Source organism: Girardinichthys multiradiatus, chromosome 13 (genome assembly GCF_021462225.1).
Source record: "Girardinichthys multiradiatus isolate DD_20200921_A chromosome 13, DD_fGirMul_XY1, whole genome shotgun sequence".
NCBI lineage: Eukaryota > Metazoa > Chordata > Actinopteri > Cyprinodontiformes > Goodeidae > Girardinichthys > Girardinichthys multiradiatus.
Window position 1 is genome coordinate 19,965,907 of NC_061806.1, and position 12,128 is coordinate 19,978,034.

General features: G+C 39.5%; 1 protein-coding gene across 2 annotated transcripts in view; it reads left to right on the forward strand.

Annotated features, from left to right (window-relative positions):
* The window catches only part of calcr (calcitonin receptor), a 120,625-nt gene that overhangs the window by 8,432 nt on the left and 100,065 nt on the right, over window positions 1-12,128 (forward strand). The window contains exon 1 of one of the 2 annotated variants that reach the window (XM_047384535.1): window positions 4,232-4,279. The exons of the other annotated variant lie outside the window; for it this stretch is intronic. The gene's annotated coding sequence lies outside the window, so the exon portion shown is untranslated. Of the gene's footprint in view, window positions 1-4,231; window positions 4,280-12,128 lie in introns of those variants that run through there. 2 annotated transcript variants of the gene reach the window in all.

The following is a 12,128-nucleotide window of genomic DNA, read 5'->3' on the forward strand; positions in this document are numbered from 1 at the left end:
GCCTGAAGGTGCTACCAGGAGACAGGCCAGTACACCAGGAGACGTGGAGGAGGCCGTAGGAGGGCAACAACCCAGCAGCAGGACCTCTACCTCTGCCTTTGTGCAAGGAGGAATAGGAGGAGCACTGCCAGAGCCCTGCAAAATGACCTCCAGCAGGCCACAAATGTGCATGTGTCTGCACAAACGGTTAGAAACCGACTCCATGAGGATGGTATGAGGGCCCGACGTCCACAAATGGGGGTTGTGCTCACAGCCCAACACCATGCAGGACACTTGGCATTTGCCAGAGAACACCAGGATTGGCAAATTCACCACTGGTGCTCTGTGCTCTTCACAGATGAAAGCAGGTTCACACTGAGTACATGTGACAGACGTGACAGAGTCTGGAGACACCGTGGAGAGAGATCTGCTGCCTGCAACATCCTTCAGCATGACGGGTTTGGCAGTGGGTCAGTGTTGGTGTGGGATGGCATTTCTTTGGAGGGCCGCACAGCCCTCCATGTGCTCGCCAGGGGCAGCCTGACTGCCATTAGGTAGCGAGATGAGATCCTCAGACCCCTTGTGAGACCATATGCTGGTGCGGTTGGCCCTGGGTTCCTCCTAATGCAGGACAATGCTAGACCTCATGTGGCTGGAGTGTGTCAGCAGTTCCTGCAAGACGAAGACATTGAAGGTATGAACTGGCCCGCCCGTTCCCCAGACCTGAATCCGATTGAGCACATCTGGGACATCATGTCTCGCTCCATCCACCAACGTCACGTTGTACCACAGACTCAGCCTGTAGTGTGTTTTTCCACTTTAATTTTGTGTGTGACTGCAAATCCAGGCCTCCATTGGTTAATAAATTTGATTTCCATTGATGATGTTTGTGTGATTTTGTTGTCAGTACATTCAACTTTGTACAGAACAAAGTATTCAATGAGAATATTTCATTCATTCAGATCTAGGATGTGTTATTTGAGGGTTCCCTTTATTGTTTTGAGCAGTGTATTATATGGCATCGTCTCGCATTGCATATCATGATAATGTGTTGTATCATACCATACTGAATCATATCATGTATATCATTCTGTGTTGTACTGTACCCTACTTTATTGTATCATATCATATCACATTGCATCACTTCATAATTTATCACTTGTTGTTGATTTGTATCAGATCATATCAAATCATATAGCATACTGAGTCAAATTTGACTCAATACAAATATTGCCATATTGTTCTCAGACAAAAATGTTCTGGGCTGGGCACTGTGGGGCAGGGGTTAAGCGCCCAACCTGTGTATGGAGGTCTTGGTCCTCGATGGCAGCTGTCACGGGTTCGAGTTCTGGTCAGTGGATGTTGGCTACATGTCTTCTCCCTCTCTCCACCCATTTCCTGTCAGTTCAAAAAACTTAGAAAAATAAAGGCCACTAGTGTCTAAAATATGTCCTGGGCTGAGCTCACTGGTTGATTCAGAGGTAAACGTATTACTCCACAACAGTGTTTATGTGTCACTGCAAAATAAGCATAATTTTCAAATGAACAAGTGGATGATGAATATATTATCAGCTGATAAATGTCTTATGTCTGTTGGCTGCACAGGTGTAGGTCACAGCACAATGTGGGCAAAGTTCAACCAAATTCAACTTTGACCTTGAGGCTTGCCAGGGTTCAACACAGAACATACCCATTGTATTACATTAGTAATGAATGAGTTTTACAGTATTGTGATGTAACCATTACTTTTATCAGAAATTCATCTAAAGGCCGTCACATATCTGCACCATCGTCACGTTTACTCTTCAATTTTCTTAACTAATCACACAAAAGAAATGAAGATTTTTGTTGGTACTGATAGTTTTAACCAAGCTATCTGCTCAATTATCACGTTCAAACATTTATTTTTGTCCATTTATAACTGCAAAGGCAAAGAGGGCAAGATCACTCAATCATTCTTTGAAAGTAATGAGGTGGCAGTTAACGGATAAAAGCACCACATTATGAGACGGAAGCACAAAGCTTAGAAAAAGCTATGACAATGAAAAAAAAAACCAGTCATTGTGAACAAAAGATTATTTAGATTATAAATTATTAGGAAATCATATCAGGGCTCAAAGAAATGTCTAGCAAGAGGATTAGTGACACATCAGGCTGTCTTGAAGACTCCTGTGGTAAAGCATTGAAGTCCCATGTGCCTTGAAAGAACAGCCTAGTATAGTTTGGAGTACGAAATGGATCGGTAGTGTATTTTTTCCCCTCCAAGGGTAGCTCTGTGTGCTCCATTGGAGGCTGCTAATTCTGACTTATTACAATATCCCTTGACTATAAGACGATTGAATGACTATTGAATGAGGCTGCACGGTGGTGCAGTTGGTAGCACTGTTGCCTTGCAGCAAGAAGGTCCTGGGTTTGATTCCCGGCCGGGGGTCTTTCTGCATGGAGTTTGCATGTTCTCCCCGTGCATGCGTGGGTTTTCACTGGGTACTCTGGCTTCCTCCCACAGTCCAAAGACATGCCTGTTAGGTTAATTGGTAACTCTAAATTGCCCTTAGGTGTATGAATGAGTGTGTGCATGGTTGTTTGTGTGTTGCCCTGCGATGGACTGGCGACCTGTCCAGGGTGTACCCTGCCTCTTGCCCATAGACTGCTGGAGATAGGCACCAGCTCCCCCACGACCCACTATGGAATAAGCGGTAGAAAATGACTGACTGAATGATTTCCTTTATTGTTCAGCTCTTTTTATTTTGACTCATACTCTTTATGACTCACAGGGTCTGCTGTAAGACTGGGCGTAATCACCCCTATTAAGTGATTGATTGGTTGCATCTAGGGAGACCTATTATGTAGATTCTTGTTGTTGGGGTTGTATTTTGTACCTTTACGTGTAAAATGATTTCATTCAGGTCTTTGGCAAAATCTGGTGGCCCAGTTTCAAATTGAATACAACCGTGTTGGTATTCAAAAGCAGGAAGTTATTTATGTGTGATCACACAAGGGGACAGGGCAATAAAACCACTTTACATCTTGTTTTTTTAGGGTCGCTTTTGAAGTTTATACATTTTTTGTATGAAGTGTCTGCTGTCTTAGTCATTTTTGTCTGTACACAAACAGCAGCAGAGGATTAGAGGAGCTAGAGAGGGTCCGCAGAGTCATTCTAAGGATCTGAGATGACTTTAAAGAGGGGCCTTAAGGGTGTTTCTTTGGAAAGGGAAATTTATGTTGCAGCATCAACATAAATTGTTGTCTGGTTGACTAATCTTATGTTCAAGAATTAATTACCACATTTTAAGGAAAAAATATACAGCAATAACTTTTGGATATGGCAGAATATCAGTAATATAGTAATGACAGATTTTGGCTTAAAAGATGGAAGATTTAATGCTGCGTTTGATGTTCATGTGAATTAAATTAAGACTAAGAGTTTTTACCTAACAATCCATCTCTTGTTGCATTTATTAATTTGTTTTCAAATATGTTTTATTGCTATATGTGTCGTGGTGCAACTTTTTGGACTTTGTTGCGGTTTGTGTTTTGACTTTAGTTTGGTTGTGTTGTCATGGTTGTTTTGTTTATTTCCTTCTACTGCCTCCTAGTGTTTGTTGTTTTCTCTCCCCTCGCTTCTTGTTCCTTTTGTGGTTGCTTTCCTATTTCTTGTTAGGGTATTATTATTATTAGAGTTCTTTGTCTCCCTGGATTCTTTAGTTTAGTTTCCCTTTTAGTATATCTGTGCTCATTAATGTTTTAATAGTTGTTCATCTGCGTCCTTTGTTTACTAGTTTATTTTTCTCTGTTCCTTCTCGTCCTGGTTCCCTTTCTGTGGTTTAGGTTTTGTTTATTTTCGGTCAGAGTTTCTTTATGGGTTCTTTGTTAATTATTAGGTTCTGGTGTTTCTTCTGTTCCCTTTAGTTTCTCTGTTTACTTTAGCTAATCATTATTGTTTCTCTGGTTATTTATCTTTGTCCTGGTTTCCTGATTCTTGTTTGTTTGTTTTTCAGTCCTTATTGTTTTTGTTATGTTTCCCCTCTGGATTTATGTTATGGTTTAGTTCTCGTGTTTTGTTCTAGCCTTGTCACCTTAGCAACTATTCACATTCCCTCAGTTCTCTACAGCCTGGTCCACACCTGAATTTCATTCTCCTCTGATTACCTGCCTGTGTGTCTCATTGGTTCATACCTCACTCCCCTCTGTTTAGAAGCTCTGTGGTTTTGATTGTTCTTCGCTGGTTCCTTCCTTTACTACCCCATTCCCTACCACTTCTAGACTTTGTTTATGCTTCGCTCCTGCACAGTGGCTTCCTGTAAGTTTTTGGGCTTAGTAACTTTGTACACCTGCAGTGATTTTGCTACGTTTTGCTTTGTTTTTTGTAAACGTTAAGGATTTCGATTATGCTACGTTTTTGCTACATTTTGTAAAGGACTTTGGAATAAAGAAGAAGTTTTCCTTTAACATGCTGCTGTCCAGCTCTTACCTGCACGTTGGTCCTTCCCTAAACCCCACAGTGACAATATGTTTTTATTTTGATTTGCACAGTAGTCTTAATCTTAGGTTTTTCTGCTGCCAAAAAGGCACAGAATTTGCTAATTTTGTCAAGTTTTTTTGTTTTTAATGTTTTTTTTCAGTTTAGAATAATCTAGTTCAGATTGAAGCAGTTCATATATTTCAGGTTCTGAACAGAGATTCCAGATTTCTGAAAAAAAAACTGTGAAACAGGCCTGTAGTTTTGTGCTAAGTTATCACGCACAGCCCTATTTTTATAAAATGCCCACACTTTGCAAAAACACAATTTCCAATGACTGACAGATTACTTTACTTTTTTTCTTCTCTTTTTGGCACTGCCTCGTAGAAGGGTGCACTGGTTGAGGAACGATTTTAAAATCTCCACAGGTTGTAGTGGCAAGAGGAAAAACCTGTGATTTTTGCTAATTGTTCTGGTTAGTGATCAGCCTTTTAGCAATACAAAATAATAACATATTTCTCAATGTTTTGCATTAAAACATTAAAAGAACATGCTCATGTTTATGTGATAATAGCCAATAGTTGTGCAATAGTCCAGCAAATCTGACATTTTGTGAGAGCAGTAGCCATATTGGATATTAACCCTGGGTTGGCCTGGGACCTCAGTTTTTCCATATACTGATGCTCTATTTAATTTTTGGATGTTGACCTCAGAGAACAAATCAAATGCATCGTATTTGTACTCTTTCACATTACTCTTAAAGACTGAATATTGACTGTGCTGTAGAGCTCTTTACTTTTTCATTGTGCCTCCAATTAAGGATTTTTTTTTATTTGCATCATAATGACTGTGTTCTTTAGAGGCTGTCTGGTCACAATGCTTTAATCCTTCTGTTTTTCTGTGGCTTTTTCTTATTGTCTCTGCTCTCTCAATTTGCATGACTGCTGCTTGTGTTAATTACATTTGTAATGTAATGTTTGCTCATTTTCCCTTCCTTGCTTTCCCTTATAGGTCAATTTATGTGTCCTCATTTTATGTGTTTCTATTTTTACCTTCAGGTTGGAAAATTAAAGAGCTGTTTGAGAACTTGTGCTTCCATTTAGCTTTTCTTCTCACCATCGCGCATATCTTTGATAGTACTTGTACCTCTCACTTGGCCTGTTTCTCTCAGTATGTTTACAGCTTGTTAGAACCCAAATACTGCCTGCCCCTTGACCCAGTAGCGCATATAAGGTTCTCTCTCCTTGCTTCAAAGGAAAACTGTTGTTAAAGCCTTTCAAGTGAAGCGAAAAACTAATTTAATTGCTTTTCTCATAGCTGTCAGCTTGAGTCTGCATTCACTACAAGTATAAATGGATGCAGGTAGAAGTTAGTAAGTAAAAAATACTTATTTTAATTATATTTGAGATACACGTAAAAAACATTTTAAGACTTTATTTGTCTTAGTTTGTGTTCTGCTGTTAAAATATGTGTTCTAAACGTATTGTCTAAGATCTCTCTGTAATAATTTACATATAATATTATTTCATGATAAGTATAAGTAGAATATTTTCAGTATGGGGTGAAAAATAATAATAAAAACAGATTTCTGTTGCTTATGTAGTTTGTGTGTTTTCATATGTTTGTGCCAGCTGCCCTTGTTTGTGTAGATTTTTCTGCCAGACTGTTGCATTGAGTGAAGAAATTATGGAGATTCTTTAGAAAAATAAATTGAATCTGAAAAGAGGAGAAAAGTCTGAGAGATATAATGCCATGGTAGAATTATCGGGATTTCAGTGAAACTTAAAGGGGAATGGGAATTTTGAAGAATTATGATCTGCAGATGGAACAAGGGAGTAGCGAGCGCTGTTTAGTCAGTCACATAGATGACAGGCTTGGCCTCAGCCCATCTGTCACCATCTTTCCTCTCTCTGAACCGGCTCTAGAGATCTTGTGTCTGTTTTTTTGTGCCAGTTGTTTCTGTATATTTAAAATATGGTCCTAAGTGGTAATGTAAAAAGGAGAAAGGATTAACAAAACCAGTACCAGAAGTAGAGAAGTATTTTTTTCAGTGCTATATATTTTGTCTTTCTGTATGATCAGAAATGACAAAATAACCACTTATTATAACAAATGTATTTTTAAAGAGATAAACTGGCGAGTTTATCTCTTTAAAAATGCAAGTTTTAGAGAGAGCCTTGCAAAAAACATCCCCACTCCTACATTTACACATTTTGTTTTTGTTATACCCTGATATGTTGTACTAAGGATTTACATGATAGACCAATACAACCAGTATATAATTGCAAAGGGGAAAGAAACTGGTACATGATTTTTCTTACAAATAAAAACCTGAAAGGTGTCAAATCAAATTGTACTAAGCACTGAGTACAAATTCAATCAATAATTTGTACACTCACTCTTCTCTGCATTTACTGTATTTAGCTTCATTAATCTACCCGTAGACTCTGACCATAGACTCCATTGAAGAAAAGCTTTCCCACGACATGATGTTGCCAATAACATGTATCACTATGGGGGTGCTGTTAGTTTTCTGCCACATGTAGGGTGTTGCACCTTTACAAAACCTTTATATTAATTAAACCACACACAGGTGGACTCCATTTAATATTTATTTGACCTTTGCATGAGGTTTTATTTAGGTGTGTCAGAGAAGAGGTGACTGAATACAAATACATGTATACTTTTGCAATGCTCTGTATAACATTTCTGTTAAATAATCTATGCTAATTATTTTAGAATTGCTTGTTTAACATGAGCCGTGTTTGCTTCTATTTCTGTGGCCCTGTTTTTCTCGGTGGTCTATACAGCAGTATTACAATGCAATATTATTACAAATTTCAGATCACACAAAGATGCAACAATATTTTGCATCCACGCAGTTACCAAAAACAAGATTCTAACTAATATTATAGGCAAAGACAATGTCATAGCATGTGAGTGTGAGACAGAGAGCAGTCAGTTACTCACCTGTGCAGTAAAATAGGATTTTACTTATATTTAAAAACAAATTCAAAATGATAACCTTTGACATTTTAAAATGTATTTTTTATCTTAAATTAGCAATTGGCATGACCAGTACTAATTGTGTCTCTTTTAAAAGATCTAATTGCTCTGCTCATTAAAAAGAAATGGCTACTCAGGTTTGTCTTTTGTTAGTAACAATAAAGTAAAAACTACTATTGCTATTGTACAAAAAACACATTTACTCAGAAAATCCTAAGAAAAATATATTTTCAGTCAGTCAGTCATTTTTTATAAAGATTACTAATGTTTAAGTGTTGGTTATTTGTAGAGCCTGTCCCATGACAGATTTTAACCTTGGATACTCTATATTCTCCCTTTGAAAAGCTGAAACTCATCCATATTTACTGTCTTCCCTGTGGCCACTCATTTTCTCACCTGTCCAGCTTGTTTACTTGTAGTGGCTTGTCTCTCTCCTTTTCACCCGCCGCCTCCTCCTTATAAAAGCCTGTTCTGTATATTTCTGTTGTCATAAAAAGGGTTGTAATAAAAAGTCTTAGACTTTAGCAATCACCTGCCCAATAAAAATCATAAACATGTTTCTCATAACAAAATATATAACAAAAAATGTAGACTTACTTATGGAGACACTTTTTTAGCTGTTTTACTAAACTAATAAATACGCATTCAGTTTTATTTTATTTACTGTGAAAATTCTAAAGATTAACTTGTGTGGTGGAAACAGCTCTTTATGCTGAAACCTATTCCCCACAGTGCTAATGGTTTACTATTATGAGGCCCACTGTAATAGTGATAGTGCACATCAGGCACATCAATGCACACTCATCTGCTGATTAGTTAATAGTGGCTGCAATTTGCAGCGTACTTTGCTGGCCATACTGTTTCTGCGCTGAAAATCGTTGCCCATCAGCATGGCGCAGATAATGGTATCTAACATTGGATATGAGAGGAAATTGGAGACAGAGACACTCACCTCTGAGAATGTATGCAAGGTTTGGTGTGTGTCAGGACATGTGTGTGTGTTTGTTAAAGTAGGAAAGTTGGCAGCACTGTGGAGAACTGACAAAATGCCCTGAAGTTATATAATTTGTGAGTACGCAGAGTACACTGCTTTGAAAAATTATTCATATGTCTTTATCTCTCCACATTTTGTCAGATTACAACCACAAATGTCAATCTTTTTATTGGGATTAGTTCGTGATAGACCAAAAGTGCATACTTGTGAAAACAAATTGAAATAGGATTTTTGACCATTTTTACGCACTTAAATCTGAAAGGTGTGGCATGCATCAGTGGCAATTGCTCTAAGACTGCAAGGGAAGCTCAGCTTCCCCTAAAATGTCAGAAAATAAGTGATCAAATATATACTGTTGTGTGTACATGTTATTGACTAATTATGTGCTATAACGTGCCCAACGTTTGTTCAGAATCAGCTTCTTATCACTGGTAACGACGTGGCTTTCCTCTCACTCATTCCCACAGCTTCACAGTGCTTTAAACAGGGAGTTCAATAACGAAGCAAAAATGCTGGGCTTTGTCCCGCCCATCGGATGCTCAGCGTCTCTGGGGGTCTATGGGGCAGTGGGCTGGCCTCGGCAGGCCTGGAAGCTCAGCATCTGCATGATGATTGGATGATCTGTCTGAGGCTGAATCCCTTTTTGATTGACAACAAAATGAGCGAATTAGCGAATCAGTGATCTTGAAATTGAGCTTCCACTCCTTGAAAGACCAGCATCTGCCACTGATTTGTATTTAGTGAAGTTTTGCCTGTTCGTCTTTGTAAGTTTTGACTTTTTTAACTTGTTCTCAGTTAGATTTACAGGGGTTGGACTATGAAACTGAAACACCTGTCATTTTAGTGTGGGAGGTTTCATGGCTAAATTGGACCAGCCTGGTAGCCAGTCTTCATTGATTGCACATTGCACCAGTAAGAGCAGAGTGTGAAGGTTCAATTAGCAGGGTAAGAGCACAGTTTTGCTCAAAATATTGAAATGCACACAACATTATGGGTGACATACCAGAGTTCAAAAGAGGACAATTTGTTGGTGCACGTCTTGCTGGCGCATCTGTGACCAAGACAGCAAGTCTTTGTGATGTATCAAGAGCCACGGTATCCAGGGTAATGTCAACATACCACCAAGAAGGACGAACCACATCCAACAGGATTAACTGTGGACGCAAGAGGAAGCTGTCTGAAAGGGATGTTCGGGTGCTAACCCAGATTGTATCCAAAAAACATAAAACCACGGCTGCCCAAATCACGGCAGAATTAAATATGCACCTTAACTCTCCTGTTTCCACCAGAACTGTCCGTCGGGAGCTCCACAGGGTCAATATACACGGCCGGGCTGCTATAGCCAAACCTTTGGTCACTCATGCCAATGCCAAACGTCGGTTTCAATGGTGCAAGGAGCGCAAATCTTGAGCTGTGAAACATGTATTGTTCTCTGATGAGTCCACCTTTACTGTTTTCCCCACATCCGAGAGAGTTACGGTGTGGAGAAGCCCCAAAGAAACGTACCACCCAGACTGTTGCATACTTGTGCTAGATATGCGCGTCACTGCCAAGGACTACCGAACCATTCTTGAGGACCATGTGCATCCAATGGTTCAAACAATGTATCCTGAAGGCGGTGCCGTGTATCAGGATGACAATGCACCAATACACACAGCAAGACTGGTGAAAGATTGGTTTGATGAACATGAAAGTGAAGTTGAACATCTCCCATGGCCTGCACAGTCACCAGATCTAAATATTATTGAGCCACTTTGGGGTGTTTTGGAGGAGCGAGTCTGGAAACGTTTTCCTCCACCAGTATCACGTAGTGACCTGGCCACTACCCTGCAAGAAGAATGGCTTAAAATCCCTCTGACCACTGTGCAGGACTTGTATATGTCATTCCCAAGACGAATTGACGTTGTATTGGCCGCAAAAGGAGGCCCTACACCATACTAATAAATTATTGTGGTCTAAAACCAGGTGTTTCAGTTTCATTGTCCAACCCCTGTAGGTCTGGACTATGACTGGGCGACTCTAACACACAAATATGCCTTAATCTAAACCTTCCTTAGGACTTGTGGTTGTCCTCGCACATAGACATAGACTTAACAGAGACTGTACCTGTGGCAACTCAGGAAGTACAACATTCCTCATAAGCTGCTGATCATCTTCTACAGTGCCATCATTCAGTCTTTCCTCTGCTCATCCATCTCTGTGTAGTTTGCCTCATCGGCAAGCAGGACAGGTCCAGACTGCAAAAAAGAATTAGGTTAGCAAAGAAGATCATCAGGGCTGACATTCCCTCCATCCAGGACTTGTACCAGGCTAAGGTCAGAAAAAAGGCAGCTAACATCTCTGTTGAACACCTCACAGCCACAGTAGTCAGATTTATTCTTTGTTTTTAAATTACAATTTCCAAAGTCATGGTTCTCTTTTGGATCTGGTGAATTTACCTATAGACAGCAATAGACACATATGTGTGTGTAGGCATGTTAGAGGAACACAGTCAAGGGAGGATTTTATTAGAACTTTAATGACTTTGTCTTTGTGCAAATACTACGCCCTTTAATGAAAACATTTGGAAAGGATAAGATAAGCGGACCCGACTGCTTGCACATGAAACGTATTTTATTATTGCTATAATCGCTCCTCTGAACTGTAGTTAAAAATCCCTGCTCTTCCCAAGCCGTCTTAATGTGGTGTTACTGGCAGGCCATGACCAATGGAGTGCTGAGAACCTTATCCCCGTTTGACATCACGTTTAACAGCAGCCACTGGGGAATTGGCCTTACAAATGATGTGGGAAAGTATTAAAGCACTAGACAGAAAATGAGGCTCATCTTAGAGGTCTGTACACCTTTAATGACTGTGGAGTCAATGGACTGTAGAAAATATTCCAAGATATTTTATTGTTGTGTAAATAGAGCCAACACCTCTCAAGTTGCGGGAATATGTTTTGAGTAAATGCTGACAGAAGCCAGTATCTGATAAAGCATTGTAGCTTGGAAATGTGAATTCTTGTGTAGGACAGCAACCACTCCATCCTCTGTGATGGAATTAGAGCTTTTTCTTCAGAGACAATACAAATCATCTCATTTCTGTTAACGATTTGGGAATCTCAGCGTGGATTTGGTCTCATTGCAAGTAATACTGCGTAGGCAGCAGCTCTCAGGTCTGACATCCTCTGCTGTTTTCTACCAAGGTTAGATTTTTTGGGAAATGTCCAAACTTTCAGCATTGTTTTTTCTAAACTTTTTGAAGCATTTTTCTCCCTTAGCATATGCTTGAGAAATGGTTGTAATTATTGTAGGCATTCACATTAAGTGGAACAGCTGCCCGGAGTCACTGAAGCAGTTGGGTTTGTTCTCTGTGGTTCTATGAGAGACTGCTCTGCTTGTGCTGAACAATACGCCAAGGGAGATCATTTTGAAAATCCACGTAGATCTTCCACTGAGTATTTGTCTTTAGCTTAAAAAAGTAGTTTAACACTGGTTTCAGCCTGGATGATTTCCATTTTCACATTGTGTGTTTGTAATGTAATCAGTGCTCTACAGCATTTAATTTTAGCAATCAGTCTCCTTGTGTGTAAGTCTATTCGTATTCAATATCTTGACTTGGTGAAATTTGCTCTCTCTGCCTTGCAAAATTTCTCCAAATTGTCTGACTGTGAGGGAATCTCTTGTTCACAGTTCTCTTATTGTGACC